Source organism: Bos grunniens, chromosome 2 (assembly GCF_055505025.1).
Source record: "Bos grunniens cultivar Pamir isolate PY7600 chromosome 2, Bosgru_T2T1.0, whole genome shotgun sequence".
NCBI classification, from domain to species: domain Eukaryota; kingdom Metazoa; phylum Chordata; class Mammalia; order Artiodactyla; family Bovidae; genus Bos; species Bos grunniens.
Genome location: NC_141166.1, coordinates 112637515 through 112656429, shown reverse-complemented (window position 1 = coordinate 112656429; position 18915 = coordinate 112637515). Strand labels below are relative to the sequence as shown.

Sequence of the window (18915 nt, the reverse complement as noted above, 5' to 3'; positions counted from 1 at the left end):
CCACAAGTCTCAACAAGCTGGAATACCACCCTGAATTTAATAAGAGGAAACTTAATAAGAATGAAGGGAATGTCCTACACTTGAGATGATAGATAGAAGATGAAAACCTATTGGTACAAAGCACTTGGAAAAGAGTCAGGGGTTTGACTTAGATGAGGGTACCCCAAAAGCAGGCAGAAAAGAAGAAACCTCAAGGAGAAAAGAAGTACACAGAGGAGGGCGCAGGCTATCAGTTCCTTTCTGGTTGGACCCCTGGAATGTCAATTTCAGGTCTGCCTGCCGTACATTAAGAAGGAAGCAAACTGAAGAATGCACAAAAAATGAAAACCAGAGTGATCAGAGAACCCCAAACCACATAAGGCAGGAACAGAGCTGTGTAGCTGGAGAAGCTATTGAGCCCAGGTGCAGCAACCCCTGAAGACTGCATGCCCTAGAACCCACGCTCCATGACAGGAGAGGCCACTGCAGTGAGAAGCCAGCGTACCACAACTCGAGTGGCCTCCACTCTCTGCACCTGGGGAGAGCCCACAAGCAGCAGTGAAGACCCAGCACCGCCGAAAACAAATAACAATTTTATTCATTTTTAAACTAAAAAAGGCCTAGAAGTAGACCGTGGTTAAAGCCTCAAGATTTTTCTAATCTTTTCTGCCACCAACTTCAGAGTTCTGGTTTCATCCTCCAACTGTTGCCTCAAGGTCCCAGGATGGCTGCTGAAGCTCCAACAACACAAATCAGCATTCAAAGCAATGGAGGGGTTCGATAATAAGGGGGCAACCAATGTAGCACAGAGGATCTTTTCTTTAATGGTGCTGTCCTTTTTCAGAAAGGGAAACAATTTCTCATATATGTATCTCATTGGTCATACTGGGTTATACAGTCAACTCTATCCACAAGGAAAATTGGAAAAGGAATACCTAGCTTTTCCAGGGGAGAAGGCAGTGGCAACCCACTCCAGTACTCTTGCCTGGAAAATCCCGTGGACACAGGAGCCTGGTAGGCTGCAATCCATGGGGTCTCGAAGAGTCGGACACGACTGAGCGACTCCACTTTGACTTTTCACTTTCATGCATTGGAGAAGGAAATGGCAACCCACTCCAATGTTCTTGCCTGGAGAATCCCAGGGACCGGGGAGCCTGGTGGGCTGCCGTCTATGGGGTCGCACAGAGTCTGACACGACTGAAGCGACTTAGCAGCAGCAGCAGCAGCAGCTTTTCCCGCCTATATAGTGGGAGCCTGGCAAGGGGGAAGGGAACGACGTTTAGTAGCCCTCAGTAGTATCTGCCACGATAAACCTCAAGTGTAAATCAACTACCTGTAGGTTATCTTAGTGTTTTTAATGCAAATATGTCTAAATAAACACATATACTCACATAGAAAATGAAAGTGAAAGGTGAAAGTGTTAGTTGCTCAGTCATGTCCGACTCTTTGTGATCCCATGGACTGTAGCCTCTGTCCATAGAATTCTCCAGACAAGAATACCCAGGGATTGAACCTGGGTCTGCTGCATTGCAGGCAGATTCTTTACCGTCTAAGTCACCAAGGAAACCCCTATACTCACATAGGTGTACTGCAAACAGTTTTGTTTCCAGTTTATTACTTAATATTTTGAGAACTTTTCTATAATATTTTGAAATTCTCTGAAAATGTAATTTTCAGCAGTTGTATAATATCCTTATGCTAGTCCACATTCAACCATTTCTCTACTCTTGGGCATGGGGGTTATCTCCTTTAATATTAATAGAAAATTTTAGCCGTCATCTCCAGAAACAGAAGGGTGAGGCTTGGAAAGCAATGACGTACCCATTTCTTGAAATATTCCATCACAGGGATGAAAGAGATAAGACACAGCATGGGGGTGGGTGGTCACTAGACTTTTTGACATTTCAGACCCTTTCTCAACTCCTCGAGATGCACATAATAGAGTATAAAAGAGAAGCAGATGTGGCCAGGGAGAACCCCTGTGCCCGTCTCTGTTCCACCTTCCCATTCTGCTGCCCGAGACCACAGGCTGTGCAACATTCCTACTCTGGATATCCCCAAGGTCAGCACCCCACACAACACCCCACCCAAGGCCATACCATCTCTCTCACTATCTCCTGTCAAGGAGAATAGCCTGAATCACTCTTTACAGGCTTTAAAATTACCAGGAGACAGCAACACCTCTGGCTCTTATCAATGGGGCCAAATATGATAATTGGTGTGAGCGACCTAAGCCTGGACCAGTGGAGCAAGGATGGAGAGAGCATAAGTCACCAAGAGCTGATGACAGCCTTGCAGTGATGCTCCTCTGCTGTCTCTTGCTGCTTTGAAGCCTATCTGTGGCTTCCTGGCCTGCCACAGGGACAGGCAGGGGCAGGTATCTTCATGGTGACTGCTCAGCAAACACCACCAGGGTCATGCAGGTGATCTGGGTAATGCAAGGAGTGAGAAGTGTCAGTTCCCAAGCGTTTTGTGCAAAGGGTCACAGACATGGGAGTGGTGTTGGGGCACAGGACAGACACCTGCCTTATCAGCAAAGGATTCGATGTCAGCCTTTGCTATATATAGTTATGCTTCAGGAGATGTGATTTGACCTAAGACTGCTGCTGCTGCTAAGTCGCTTCAGTCGTGTCCAACTCTGTGCCACTCAATAGACGGCAGCCCACCAGGCCCCCCTGTCCCTGGGATTCTCCAGGCAAAAACACTGGAGTGGGTTGCCATTTCCTTCTCCAATGCGTGAAAGTGAAAAGTGAAAGTGAAGTCGCTCAGTCGTGTCCGACCCTCAGCGACCCCATGGACTGCAGCCTACCAGGCTCCTCCACCCATGGGATTTTCCAGGCAAGAGTACTGGAGTGGGGTGTCATCGCCTTCTCTGTGACCTAAGACTAAATGAGTCTAAATTTACTTCCCATGGAATCATGGAAGTATTCATACTCTTCAACAGGGTCAATATGCCAAGCCTATGATTCAAAACCAAGTTTTTTAAGACGCAACCAACTTACAAGAAGACCACTCAATGACACACACACACGCACACAAATAGCCTTTAGCAACATCACCAGTTTATTCTCAATTACATAGACCTTATTAGCTCATCCCTTCAGGATCTTGCTCTTTTAAGTGGGTTTAGGGAACACATATTGAAAGGTCAAATAATTTCTGTAAATCTTAGTGATATAATATTGCTATCACCAAGCACAAAACAGCCCAGTAAGAAAAGCTGCAAGAATTTGCATTGTCTCATTTTTAAAAAAATGGAGTTCTACTTACTTGCTGGCTGTATGGAATTGGAAAGGTCACAAAATGTGCAAGGGTCAGCAGCCCTAAAGGTCATTTTCTTACCTATGAGGGCACTGTGTCTACCAGGAACACACTCACATGTCCACCATCAGCTCACTAGGGGCAGACCAAAGGCTGAAGCCAGGGATCTGAACAGAGGAGTCTTTTTTATCTCAGCTCTGCCAAGGACTGCCCCCAAAGCATGTCTCTTAACTACTCCAGGACTTAATTTCTTCACGTATAAGTTCTTATTTGGGTCCATGAATCTGGCCACCAGAAGGAATCTTGAGAAGTCCTTTCTAGTAATAGCTGCCCCTTCCCACCCCCAGTTAATATCAAAGGAATCCTCTTTAGTGTATTAAATTAATAAAATAACTTTCTTAATATTATTTTACCTTTGGATTAGGGACAAGTCTCATTCTGTTCATCACAAGCCTCTTAAAATCTTATTTATTCTAAGCCCTCAAACAGAACAAAGCGTACCCAAACTTGGCAAAGGAAAAGTTTGAGAAAGTGTTAAATATCCCATTTACATTCTCGATTGCAACCCTCATAAGATGCAGGACATTGTATAAGGCAACCTGCTGATTTATAGAACTGGGAAGACTATTTCCCTAGTCTCCAAGGCTCCAAGAACTTACAACATAGAGGAGAAACAATAACTACAATAGATATTAAGAGAGAAAGGAAAAGGATGCATAGCTTACACACAAAATATAAGTAGCCACAGTGGACACATCGGGACATCCTTCCAGTACACAGTGACCCAGCGTTTCCTGAGAAGGGCCTCCTCCCCCAGAAACCTCATCCACAGCCATGTTCATACACCATCACTCACCACTGTCTCAGCCATGGCTGATTGGACCAGCTGTCCATGGCTGGCGGACACCTGACCAAGCTGAACCAAATTCTCTGACCTGGGGAGTTGAAATCGTGATTCGGAGCACCTGTAAACCCGGACATTTTAGGGTAGCTATACCTCAGAAGAGGAAGGAAGACAAAAGAGAGCAGAGAGGAGCAGCCCAAGCCCCTGTGTGCTCCCAGACGCAGAGACTGAGAAGACAGCTGGCTGCCTTGGTCGCTAATAGCTTTGTCTTTTCTGGTACCCGGCCCCCATAGGGCCTCACTGGCATGCCTATCTTCCTGAAACTTGCATATTTCCTATCAAACTTTCCCCTTTCTCCTTGAGCTGGCTGCTGTTGCTTACATTCAAAGCTACCTTGACTAGACCTTGATCACTAACATACCCCTCCTCATATAAAAGAGACACAGATAATCCATAACAGCCAAAAGTCCAAAAGCCATTTCAGCCCTGCAGGACATTATGGAATGAGTATGTTTAAACTGCTGAAATTCATAACACCTTGAATCAAAATACAAGCCCACAGCAATGCAAACCTGCTTGGCAGAGTCCAGCAAAGCCTGTGCATTTCCTTTGTCCTGCTCTGGGCTCTGCTCTCCTCTGCTTTCTGGCCCTCACAGGACGAGGAAGCATCACCCCTTCCCCGCCCCTCCTACCCATCTGACCCACAGACCCATAGCTGCCACCATTATGACCAGCCGAGGACCTCACATGTTGGGAGGTACCTCGAAAGGCCCTTTCTGAAAGTATCAAGCGGAACAGATGGCTGCCTGAAAAAAATGAGGGAGGAGGCAAGGAAAACCACTGGATTCGTTTTAGAAAAAGTTTACCATCACATCTCAGATAATTTATAAAACAAATAATGCCTAAAAGACATGCAAAAGAAGACCCTTGTGGCTGACTTCCTGGCCAGTGAGGGTTTCCGGTGTGGCTCAGAAACTTTGATGGAAGAGCCAAGTACAAAGGAACCTGAAGAAGGATCCATAGGAACAAAAACCATCGCAGGAAGGAAGACTATTTCAGACAGCCTGAATGTTCATTTGGCCCAGGAGAACAGGTGCAGCAGCATGTAGGGGTGGCAGGAACACTGGCCTTGTGGTTACAAAGCCTGCTAGGCCCCCTATCCCAAGAAAGAGAGTCCACCAATTGCATTAAGAGAGATTTCTTTGTTTAACCCAAGCTTTCCTCATGGCAAAATAGTCCTTTCCTCTTCATCTTGGCAGCTCCCTGACGAGTAATATTAGGTTATAAACACTCACGTACACACTCTTTTTCACATACACACACACAGCATCGCATATTCTACCACATGTTCCCAGAGTTCCCTTCATCACTACTCAACACGTACATCTTAAGTAGTTTATGGACCCATTAAATACCACAGAGACCAAGGATCATGTCTGAGACCTTAGAGACATGTCCATGAGGAACAGCTTCCAGTTTACATGGACTTGGTCATGGAGATGACTTGATTCAATCACAAAACGAGGTGACCTGAATGGACCTCAGGGAGCCCCCTTCCAATACAGCTCCTTCAATTTCCAGATGATACAAAGGCTGGGTGTGGTTATCACAAAAATGGCCTTAGTCCAAAGACCCCCTAGGCTTGGCCAGGCTATTCTTTGCTTCCCAATCTCCTAGGACAGGCCAACCTGGCCCCACTCCCAGGCCTCACACGTGAGTTTTTGCCAACAGGCCTCATAAATGTCCAGCAGAGAGGTTGCCAAGCTCAGGCCCCACTCTGGCTCGTTATCTGCCTGCAGGGTTCTCCCATGACTTTCTGGCTGGCCCCGCTGCCACCTCTCTTTGTGGGCCAACTGTACCAGCTTGGCTGCTGGTGTGTTCAGTCACAGGTCCTGCCTTTGTTTGGTTGATAAGCACAGTCAAGTTCCAGATCCCACAGCTGCCACACAGGCATCCCTGCCCTGACTGTGAAACCTGCACTGCCTTGACACGTAGTCACCCAGGGCCTAGGGTGGCCCAGGCCTGAGGCTTGGGCACAAGGTAGAGGGAGAGGCTGGGTCCATAGTCACAGCGCCAGGCTCCTCTTTCCAGAATCACCCTCTGCATTCCCTTGCCAGTTGGCTCTTTTATTTTATTTTATTTTTTTTGTATATCAATTATACTTCAACAAAGCTATTTTTATTTTTTTTATTTTTTTTTAAATTTTATTTTATTTTTAAACTTTACATAATTGTATTAGTTTTGTCAAATATCAAAATGAATCCGCCACAGGTATACATGTGTTCCCCATCCTGAACCCTCCTCCCTCCTCCCTCCCCATACCATCCCTCTGGGTCGTCCCAGTGCACTAGCCCCAAGCATCCAGCATCGTGCATCGAACCTGGACTGGCAACTCGTTCCTTACATGATATTTTACATGTTTCAATGTCATTCTCCCAAATCTTCCCACCCTCTCCCTCTCCCACAGAGTCCATAAGACTGTTCTATACATCAGTGTCTCTTTTGCTGTCTCGTACACTGGGTTATTGTTACCATCTTTCTAAATTCCATATATATGCGTTAGTATACTGTATTCATGTTTTTCCTTCTGGCTTACTTCACTCTGTATAATAGGCTCCAGTTTCATCCACCTCATTAGAACTGATTCAAATGTATTCTTTTTAATGGCTGAGTAATACTCCATTGTGTATATGTACCACAGCTTTCTTATCCATTCATCTGCTGATGGACATCTAGGTTGCTTCCATGTCCTGGCTATTATAAACAGTGCTGCGATGAACATTGGGGTACACGTGTCTCTTTCTCTTCTGGTTTCGTCAGTGTGTATGCCCAGCAGTGGGATTGCTGGATCATAAGGCAGATCTATTTCCAGTTTTTTAAGGAATCTCCACACTGTTCTCCATAGTGGCTGTACTAGTTTGCATTCCCACCAACAGTGTAAGAGGGTAATAAGGAGAAAACAGAAAGAGAAATTAAGGAAACAATTCCATTCACCACTGCAACGGAAAGAATAAAATACTTAGGAATACATCTACCTAAAGAAACTAAAGACCTATATATAGAAACCTATAAAACACTGGTGAAAGAAATCAAAGAGGACACTAATAGATGGAGAAATATACCATGTTCATGGATTGGAAGAATCAATATAGTGAAAATGAGTATCCTACCCAAAGCAATTTATAGATTCAATGCAATCCCTATCAAGCTACCAACAGTATTCTTCACAGGGCTAGAACAAATAATTTCACAATTTGTATGGAAATACAAAAAACCTCGAATAGCCAAAGCGATCTTGAGAAAGAAGAATGGAACTGGAGGAATCAACCTACCTGACTTCAGGCTCTACTACAAAGCCACAGTTATCAAGACAGTATGGTACTGGCACAAAGACAGAAATATAGATCAATGGAATAAAATAGAAAGCCCAGAGATAAATCCACGCACATATGGACACCTTATCTTTGACAAAGGAGGCAAGAATATACAATGGATTAAAGACAATCTCTTTAACGAGTGGTGCTGGGAAATCTGGTCAACCACTTGTAAAAGAATGAAACTAGACCACTTTCTAACACCATACACAAAAATAAACTCAAAATGGATTAAAGATCTAAACGTAAGACCAGAAACTATAAAACTCCTAGAGGAGAACATAGGCAAAACACTCTCCGACATACATCACAGCAGGATCCTCTATGACCCACCTCCCAGAATATTGGAAATAAAAGCAAAAATAAACAAATGGGACCTAATTAACCTTAAAAGCTTCTGCACATCAAAGGAAACTATTAGCAAGGTGAAAAGACAGCCTTCAGAATGGGAGAAAATAATAGCAAATGAAGCAACTGACAAACAACTAATCTCAAAAATATACAAGCAACTCCTACAGCTCAACTCCAGAAAAATAAACGACCCAATCAAAAAATGGGCCAAAGAACTAAATAGACATTTCTCCAAAGAAGACATACAGATGGCTAACAAACACATGAAAAGATGCTCAACATCACTCATTATCAGAGAAATGCAAATCAAAACCACTATGAGGTACCATTTCACACCAGTCAGAATGGCTGCGATCCAAAAGTCTACAAATAATAAATGCTGGAGAGGGTGTGGAGAAAAGGGAACCCTCTTACACAGTTGGCTCTTTTAAATTATTCTCTTGTGCCGCCATTATTACAGTTCTCCCATATCCTGAAAAGCTTCTGTCCAGGGAAACACTTGAAGCAGCCAGTAAAATTACTAACTAGCTTAAGAAATCTAGGCCAATGTTTCTAAGTGAGGTTTGAGGCAGAAACGCTGCTGCTGCTGCTGCTAAGTTGCTTCAGTCGTGTCCAACTCTGTGTGACCCCATAGACGGCAGCCCACCAGGCTCCCCCGTCCCTGGGATTCTCCAGGCAAGAACACTGCAGTGGGTTGCCATTTCCTTCTCCAATGCATGAAAGTGAAAAGTGAAAGGGAAGTCGCTCATTCGTGTCCGACTCTTAGCGACCCCATGGACTGCAGCCTACCAGGCTCCTCCGCCCATGGGATTTTCCAGGCAAGAGTACTGGAGTGGGGTGCCATTGCTTGTTAAAAATGAAGGCCTTGAGCCCCATCCTAGGCTTTCTGACTTAGAATCTCTCAGGGCAGGAGCTGGAAATCAGGTTGCTTAACCATCTCCCCAGTGAATGTGATGTGCACTAAAGTGGTAAGACCTGCTTGACCCACTGGGTCTGACTCGTTACCTCTAGCAGTATTGGGTCGCTTCCTTCCCTAAGTTCTCCAAGTCTTTTCTTTCCACAGGTCTTTTCTGTGGGGGGGAAAAAATGTATAAAGAGCTTTGAAAATGTGAACTAATGACTAAGATTATGATTTCTTGGAGGCAGATGTCTATTTCTCTTGGACTTCACCTTATCAATCCCCTATGGTCGGATAATCGCCCACGGAGGATACCTTAACCACCTTCCATCCCTCGCTCCACATAGAACATTTAGTCCCCACCCCCAATCCCATGAGATCCATTTCAAAGTTTGATGGCCATTTGGGGGCACAAATCTACGGTATTTCTTTTTTGTGTAGCAAAGTTGCCTGGAGCCACTGACTTCTATTCTACCTGTTTAGAAAACAATATAACATGACGATTCTGAGAACTCATTTCAGCTTTATTTTTTAAAAAGCCCGCAGGAATACAGAAGGCACCACTCCCTACTGCTGGCTAAAATACCAAGATAACTAAATGAGATCTTATTCTTGTGCCCAAGATGGCTGTTCGTCTGTTGTCGGAGAGGTGACAACAGTAGGTCTGCGGCCTTCTTACAACCAGGAGCAAAAAGCTGACAGCGCATCTACACGTATTTTGTGTTTGCATCTTGCTTCTAAAGAAGCAAACCACTTCCGTGTGTGCTTTGTCATGGAGGAAGGCAGTTATCCACCCTGCTTCATAAATAATCCTTCTGTGGCCAAAGGAATGTGTGATTTGTCCAAGGTAGAGCACTTAAGTAAAAGCAGAATTCTAGTAATTAATTAAGGTGACTGATCCTTGGGTCAGATAACTGAGCTACACTCTTCACATGAAATTATCTTTTGGAGTATTCATGACATCTTAATCTTGCTGGCATTCAGTCTGCAAATTAAGCTGAACCACAGGAAACTCCATTTCTGTACCCTTTCCCTCACCTTTCATGCCATATTTTCTGACATTAGGGATCTCATCTCTTTATATTATTCATCAGAGGAAAAAATAGCATTAATTAATATCAGAATGTTAAGGAGTTAAGATATTATTTTTCTCCTAGATATGTGGATTGTGAAAGAGAAGCTTAGAAGAGAATTGCTTTACCCAAAGAAATGGCTGGCTAATGGTGAAATTTTAGGAATCAGTGGGTCAGAAACTTCCTATTATTCCTTCAGAAGTATACTTATTCTGCCCAAGCAGAATGGTAAAACCTGTCTATAAGATGCAGTATATTAGAATGAAGAAACTGTCAAACATAATATGAATTTAAGCAGGGCTTCCCTGGTAGTTCAGTGGCTAAGACTCTGTGCTCCCAAAGCAGGGGGCCTGGGTTCCATCCCTGGTCAGGGAACTAGAGCCCGCATATAACGAAGAGTTCATATCCCTCAACTAAAGATCCCAAGTGCTGCAACTAACATCTAGTGCAGCCAAGTACATTTTTTTAAAAAATATGAATTTAAGCAGTCAAACTCTGTTCCAAAGCACACCTTAAGAAGGTGATGTTGGAGATCTAGAATTACATTAAATAAATCTGTAAACCTGGCAACTTCGACCATGGCCCTAGATGGAAAACAAAAACTGGATTTATTTTCCCACCCAAAACAACTAAAAAGCCAGACAAAATATATGAAGATAGTTCTCAACACAATGGACATCAGACAATGAAAGGCAGTGATCCCTGAGAGACAAGACATGAATGAGCTGAGCCCTAAGACTGCCCCGGCTTTTGGCATTGAGAGAATTTCCAGCACACAACACAAGAAGGGGGAACCCAGATGGAGTCTGGTTGTCTCCCTGAAAAGAGGAAACAGGGAAGGGCTTGGTGGCTCGAATCCACAGAGTGGAAAAGGAAGGGATGCACAGAGAGAGGACTCCGAGACAGGCGGAGGATCCTCCTGACTACTCACTCAGCTGTGTATCGTTCAGTGCCTGCCTGAGAGTAAACTGGCTGGGGGCGGAGAAAAGACTACCTGAAGGGGTTAGAGAGGACAGAACCAGAGAGCTCACAGCCGGCTGGGGATAGTGCCCGTTCCCACCAGCCAGAGTGAAAAGCCTGACAGCTCACAGGGCGTGAGGCAGATGACTCAGACAGGTCTTAACTTGGTAGTAGGAAAAATTAACCCTAGACTAAACACTGCCTCAGTTTAACAAAGCTTACTCAGAAAGAGACAGATAACCTGAATAGCCAATTAAAGAAATTGGATTTGTAGTTTAAAACCTTCCCACAAAGTCAACACCAGGTTCAAATGCCTTCATATGAGAATTTTACCAAATATTTAAAGAAGAAATAATACCAGTGGTATACAAACTCTTGCAGAAAATTAAAGGGAAAATACTTTCCAAGATTCTATACAGCCAGTATTAGTCTGATAACAAAACTCAGACAAAGATATTATATATATATAAAAAAAAACAACTGTGGACCTATAGTCTTTATACAAAGATGCAAGAATTCTCAACAAAATTTTAGCAAATTGATCCAACAATGTATAAGATGGATAATACATTCTGACTGAATAGGTTTTGTCCTAGGGAAGCAAACCTGGTTCCAGCATTCAAAAATCAGTCTGTGTAACTCACCGTATTAATAGACTAAGAAAGGAAAACCATGTGACCATCTCAACAGATACAGAAAAAACACTGATAAAATCCAGTTTCCGTTCCTGATAAATACTCTCAAAAACTAGGAAGTGGTGTGAAAGGGCATCTCAAAAAACCCAAAACTAACAAATAAAACCTACCACTATCATCACAGTTAACAGCAAAGACCAAGTGCTTTTCCTCTAAGATCAAGAAAACAGCAAGGATGCCTGCTCTGACCATTTCAATTGAACATCGTATCAGAGGTTCTAGCTAGTGCAATAAGGCAAGACAAAGAATTTAAACTTATCCATATTGGAAAGGAAGAAGTAAAACTTTATCCCCAGATGACATGGTCATCTATGTAGAAAATCCTGTGGACTCTACAAAAGAGCTATTAGAACTAAAAGTGATCATTTGTACTTCCACATCCTAGCAAGAAAAACTGGAAACTGAAATTTTAAAAGCATTCTAGTGCTTTTAAATTATATTATAAAATGTCATTTATAATAGCATTAAAATTAATACTTAGAGATAAGTATGACAAAATTAGTGTAAGGTATTTATTTTTAAAAGTTACAAAATGTTGCTGACAGTAATTATGAAAGACCAAAATAAATGGAAAGATAACATGTTCATGGATCAGAAGTCTCAAAATTATTAATATGCCAGTTTCCCCCAAACTGATCTACAGATTCAATGCTAACATCCCCATCAGGATGGGCTGAAGGGAGGGATTGCCAAGGGGCATGAAGAAATATGGGGGGGATGCATATTTGTCTTAATGTTGTGATGATTTCATACGTATATACTCTTAATGGCTAATTTTACGTGTCAACTTGACTAGGTCACAGGGTTCCTAGATTAAACATTATTTCTGGGTATCTCTGAGGACATTTCTAGGTAAGATTAGCATTTGAATCAGGGGACTCAGTACCATCGGTTTCCCTTGTTTTCAAGTCTTCAGATTGAATTACACCACTGGGTTTCCTCGGTCTCCAGCTTGCAGATGACAGATCGTGGGACTTCTCAGCTTCCACATCAGTTTCTAAAAAGAAAGGAAGGAAGAAAGAAAAAGAAAAGACAATGAGAAAATATATAATTGGTTCTGTTGCTGGAGAATATGACTAATACAATACATAAGGAAAACATCAAATTATACTTTAATTTTTAGTTTAGTGCATATCATTTATACTTCAATAAAGCTTTTTTTTTTAATCAAGAGAACCAATAAAATACACACATATTATCTAGCCTGAAAAAAGATACATGGTAGAGTTACCACCATCCTCTCAGCCACGGCAGACATGGCCAATCGATTTCACGGTGATTCAGACAGACGCTAACAGAGTCAGACCTTAAGATAATCTCTATCTTGCATGTCTGACCCAAGTTAGCCACCTTATTTTATAAAACTGAGGCCCAAGTGCAGAACAATTAGTAACTAAACTGAAACTAGTATTGATGTCTCTGTGGTGCTAGTGCAATGTGCTTTTCACAACATAAGTTTCAGAAAACTGGAGTAGGGAGAAACTGAAACCACAGTCTAATAAAGAGAGACTTGCAGAAGACTGTGAGGTAAAAAAAATCAAAGATTTTAATGGGATGCGACCTTTTGAAGAATGTCAGTGAAGTGTTGTAGTGCTGATTCAAAATAGATCTATTTTTCATAACACTAATAATATTTTCATGCAAAGGAAAGATGTGCCCACAAGAAAATTAATGTAATTCTTATTTTTATATTTTTAATAATGAAATGTTACAATGACTCAAACTCTTTTTGACTTACCATGAAAGTGATTCTTAAGACCTGATAACTATCCTCTTTGCAAATAAGGCCAAGAAGCAAAATGATGTAAGAGTACAGAAAATGTAAGCCAATAAAATTATATGTAAATACACAGAAATGATACTAGTCCTGATGAGAAAATACATCATTAATTTGGGGCACAAGTATTCCTCTTTAAAAGCAATGATTATTTAAAAGCTATCTGTAAGCCAAGTGTTCATTTAATAATAATCACATGTGCCTACAAAGATAAAGACAGATTACTCGCTGATGGCAAACACTGAACGAGTCCACAGTCTTTGGGTCTGCCTTTTCAGTGTTACTCCTACTGTGAGTTCCCCATGGGCAGCAGCTAAGCTTTCTCATCTTCGTATTGTCAGAGCTAGCAGAGTCACTGACATATTATCAGTCTTTTCTTCTTGCTTCCTGGCTCTCAGCATGTGAGATAATAAATGTCCCTGTTGTTCCAGCCAGTTAAGTAGAAGTTTCCTTACTTGAAGTCAAGGGCATCAGTATGGACACAACCACTGAGCTGAGTCTCAGTTTCCTCAGCTCCAGAAGAAGAGTACAATCTGCCTTCTAGGGTTTTGAGGGCAGTAAATGAGATAATGCATTTACCACTTCTTGCACAGGATCTGTCTCAGGAAGTGCTAAATAACTGAGTTCCCTTCCTCTTCTCGTTTCCCTTTCTCTCTTGTGGAATTTTCAATGTAAATATTAGAGACACAAGGTTCAACACACTGGAAGCTTACAGACGTGTCATTCTGTTATGTCACCTGCTAAACTCGATGCCACCTATTTTGAGAGAACTCATTTTTACATTAACTTTCACTGATTTTCTCTCTAATTTGTGTTGCTGTTAAACTCACCAAAGGATTTAGTCCAGGAAACAGAAGAAGGGGTATGAATGAAAACCTAAATTTGCACTAGGCAAGCAACAAAGAAAACAGCTGAAAAGAGTGTTCCTCCCAGGGAAGTGATGAGGGGTAATATAATGGAGGGAATGAGGAGTTACAAACTGCTAGTGTACAATAAGCTTAAAGGATATATTGTACAACATGGGAAACGTAGGCAACATTTTACAGCAACTGTAAATAGAGTAAACCTTGATTGTATCCCTGTGATTTATATAATATTATACATCAACTATACTTCAATTAGGAGGAGGAGGAGAGGAGGGGGACTCTTCCTCTCAAATACTAAGCCATTTTGCTGGTAGTCCAGTCGCTGCAACCCATGTTCACTCCATCATAATTTTCAAAAATTTTGCACTTAGAAAATGTTAAATTTATAGGAAAGTTGTAAGCACAAAGAATAATAATACTAAGAACACTCATATACTCTTTACCCAGACTCACCTATTGTCAACATTTTGCCCATTTGCTTTATCATTGTTTCTCTCTCTCGAAATCTCTCTCCATCTTCATATACATTTTTTTTTTTTCTGAATCATTTGAGGGTAAGTTGGTGATGATTCCTACAATGTTTTCTGTTATGTGCTCAGTTGCTCAGTTGGGTCCAACTCTTTGGACTCTATGGACTATAGCCTGCCGGGCTCCTCTGTCCATGGATTCTTCCAGGCAAGAATGCCAGAGTGGGTTGCCATTTACTTCTCCAGGGGATCTTCCCAACCCAGAGATTGAACCTATGGCTCTTGTGTCTCCTGCACTGGCAGGCGGATCCTTTACTGCTGAGCCACCTGGGAAGCCCCTTTCCCATTATAATACGTTTTAATTTTAAATTTTGTTTTAGAATTTAAACACTATAAAAATAGATACTTGTATATGGTTCAAAATCCAAAGTGTACAAAAGAGGATAGAGCTAAAAATAGGTCTTTCTCCCATCACTATGCCCTAGACACCCTAAGTCTCAGAATGAGAACTTAAAGTTCAAAAAGGAATGTATCTTGAGATTCTCCGAATTCATTTTCTTTCGCAGTTACAGGAAAACTTTCATATATCCAAAACAATTGTGAAAATTATATCTTCCCAAAAGAAAAAATCCAAGAAACCTAATACCTATCAGAACCCCTCAGAAGCCACTGCTCTTTCTGGTGCTGCAAAGGTTTGAGACTTTTGGCTTTACTTAGCCATTTACTTATTCATACATTCATTCATTCATCTACCAATCCTTTACTGAGTCCCAGGCCCTGTGCTAGGGTGACATATTGTATTTCCAACCTTGTCCATCCTACAGCTCTTTTCACGGTATGATTCTGACAACCCTTCCATAGAGAGGTGCATCTATGTTCCCTGCCCGACTTGTGACCATAGCAGAAGTGACATCATTTATGTGACTTCCCAAGGGCCAGGTCATAAAAGGTAATACAACTTCTTCCATCAGGCTCTCTTGGGATGCTCATTTTTGGAATCTAGATATCATTATGTGAGGAAGCCCCAGCTGCCCTGTGAAGAAGCCCATAGGGAAAGGAACTGACAGTTTTCACCAACTTGTCAGCCACGTGAGTGAGCTGCACTGGAAGAGGACACTCCAGTGGGAGTCACCACTTCAGTGGAGACCCAGTGGAGCCACCCTAGCTGAACTGCATGAGCAAGGACAAGCTGTCTCCTGAATCCTGTCCATGCTGTGAATGTGCGAGCAAATGAAATCTTTTGTGTTGTTTTAGCCTTCTAAGTTTTGGAGTATTTTTCCCATAGTTAACCAGAATAGCTGGGTACAGAGGATGCAAAGGAAGAGATCTATCACGTAGGGTACTTGCTTTCAAGAACCTCATACACTAGTGGAGAAGGTAAGCAAGTCAACAAAAACTAGTTAAATACCATATAGTGAGGACTTTCTATATAAATACCATTCCTATATAAAATTTTAAGAGATGGGAAACATTATCTGAATATAATGGAGACTCAGAAGGACTTGAAGAAAACAAAAGCTGGCTTAGGTCTTAAAGGATGAATAGGAGTTCATCAGATAGAGCAAGAGGTCTGGTGGGTCACTGCAGTGTTACAGGACTTGGCTGCTGCTGCTGCTGCTAAGTCGCTTCAGTCGTGTCCGACTCTGTGCGACCCCATAGACAGCAGCCCACCAGGCTCCCATCCCTGGGATTCTCCAGGCAAGAACACCAGAGTGGATTGCCATCTCCTTCTCCAATGCATGAAAGTGAAAAGTGAAAGTGAAGCAGCTCAGTCATGTCCGACTCTTAGTGACCCCATGGACTGCAGCCTACCAGGCTCCTCCGTCCATGGGATTTTCCAGGCAAGAGTACTGGAGTGGGTGCCATTGCCTTCTCTGACAGAACTTGGCAGTAGACTGTAAATCAGGGTGGTGAGGAAGGCAGGGGTAGGATAAAATCAGAGAGAAGGAAGGACTTAAAGATGTTGGTTAGAATGAGGACTGGGAGGAAGCAGGAAATGGGGAGGCTCAGAGAGGGAGAGAGCAGGAAATATATGAGGCCACAGGATCACTGAAGTTACTGCGTAGGATGGGGTCGTCAGAGAGTGCAGAACCAAGATCCATGCCTGATTCTGCCTCTGACATGGGAGCATTGTGAGCTTTAGGAGCCTGGGAGAATGTCTCTGTCAATGGAAGGGTTGAAATTTAGGAGCTTTAAGGCCCTGTCCAATTTTGTGGGGCTAGTGGTAAGCAATCTGCCTGCCGATCCAGGAGACAAGGGTTTGATTCCTGCGTCGGGAAGATCTCCCCAAGGAGGAAATGGCTACCTCTCTGAGCCTCCCCATTCTCTGCTTCCTCCCAGTCCTCATTCTAACCAATACCCTTAAGTCCTTCCTTCTCTCTGATTTTATCCTACCCCTGCCTTCCTCACCACCCTTATATACAGTCCACTGCCAAGTCCTGTGACACTGCAGTGATCCACCAGACCTCTTCTCTATCTGATGAACTCCTACTCATCCTTTAAGTCTAAAGGTCAGGGCTTCTCAAAATGAAGTCCCATAGAGTCAGGATGCCTGGGTACCTGCTAATCTGTATTATATCTGTTCCCCAGGTTATCCCAATGCCAATTATGTTTCAGAAACATTATCATACGAACAGAATGAAATTAAACTTCTCATACTTTTGGTTTCATTGCATAAAATAAAGAACAAAGGAATGTTTGCATTCTGTGGAAAATACTGTAGAAATATAAAACTGTGTAAGATTTCTTTTAAATACCACACCAGTTTATAGTTTTACACGAACTGTAAACTGATTCTTTTCCCTTTAGATAAGAAAGTAGGGCCTCCCTTTCCCTTTTCTCTTAAGGAAGCAAACTTATTCCACCGGAAGGGCCAGTAAAGTGCTATCCTTGACTTGGGGAACTGAGACTACTCCTGGAAGACTTGCAAGCCCCAGGGAGGGAGGGTGGTGAGTAATTCAGGATGGAAATGTTGCAACCTACTGCCTAACCGTCTCTAGCTGGAGAGCCACTGAAAGCATCTGCCTTTTGTTTCTGGTATACATGGCAAAAAATACCAACAACTTCTAGAATCGTCTAAACAATTGGTCTTATAGAGATGAGGGTGACTGATTTCATCGGCTGGTACAGAAGCTGAATCATGGGAGGAATCTTCTGGAGGAGAAAATCAGAGCCTGGACAAGCTTCTAGAAATCAGGCAAGAAGAAACAGAGCAGAGGCAAGACCTGCTTTTCAAATGTTAATGAGTGCTCTTAATCAGATAACGTGGCTCTCATCAACCTTCCACTCCCATACACCCTAGTTTGGGGCTGAGCTAGACTGGCATGTGCTGGATTAAACTCAGCCCGGATCTCATCCAAGGGCAGGCCTGGTGTTTCATCTTTTAAATCACCAGGAGAATTGTAAATAACCGAATTTAGGAAATATAAATTCCCCCACCTCCCTTAATCTCAACAAACTCAGAGTAGCATGCATGTGTCTACTTGGCCCAAAAGATTCAGCAGTTAGCTGAAAAATTATCAGATCCTTTAAGAAAAAGGAAATCAGAGAAAGATGGAAAGAGAATGGAAAAAGGAGAACAGTGAGTGGAGATGGACCATTTCCAGACAGTGCCTTCCTGGGGTTCACCTGTGTGGGCTCCTTTGAGCAGTAACGGGAAAATGAACCGGAAGACCCTGAAGGGCAAAGGAGACCCTTCGGGGCAGGAAGCACTGTGTGCTGGCCCAGGCCCCGCCCCCTGCTCTGCCACTAGGAGGTCTGTGCCTCACTGCGTATTCCTGAGGATCACTGAGCTCTGGCAGCATCCTTCTTTCCTCCCCCAAGTGGTGCCTGCTACTGCTGGTCCAACCTTCCCCTCCCTCCAACAAAAGGTCCAGGGACGTGGCCCCTTTTGTAAGGCGCTTACAGAATTTGTAAGGAATTTGTGGTTTATAGGAAGAAGACACCCCTAGGTGTAAAAACACAAACCCCAAAGAGATAAGGACCTACAGCATATATTTTAGCTCCTTTCCCCCCCTGATCTGTAGTACTTCTAAAAGATTTATTAAAATCCAAAAGGACAGAACGGTGAGGGGTGTTGCCTAATCTCAATCTCTTCCTTACCCCAACTTTTTTCAAGGTTTTATGACATATTTGACATACTTGTTCTGTGATGATTTTGGTAAACCCAAATTTATATTAATGCCAGGAAAAAAAAAAAATTCTTCCAACCTGTAGGATACCTAAAACCAGGGCTGACTTTATCCCATTAGTCAACAGACAGGCTCAGGAAGCCACTGAGGGTGGGGTCACCAGGAGGAACAAGGGGGCTCAGCCTTTCTTCACCACCTGAGTCCATTCCGGGCCTGACAAGCTCCCTAAACACCAAAAGG

General features: G+C 42.8%; 1 long non-coding RNA gene across 2 annotated transcripts in view; it reads right to left on the bottom strand.

The window, feature by feature from the left end:
* Positions 1-11933: 11933 nt before the first annotated feature.
* LOC147378548 (uncharacterized) overlaps positions 11934-18915 on the bottom strand; it is a 33431-nt gene continuing 26449 nt past the window's right edge. For both annotated transcript variants that reach the window (XR_015147739.1, XR_015147738.1), the window contains one exon: positions 11934-12432. This is a non-coding gene — a long non-coding RNA (uncharacterized LOC147378548). The remainder of the gene's footprint in view (positions 12433-18915) is intronic.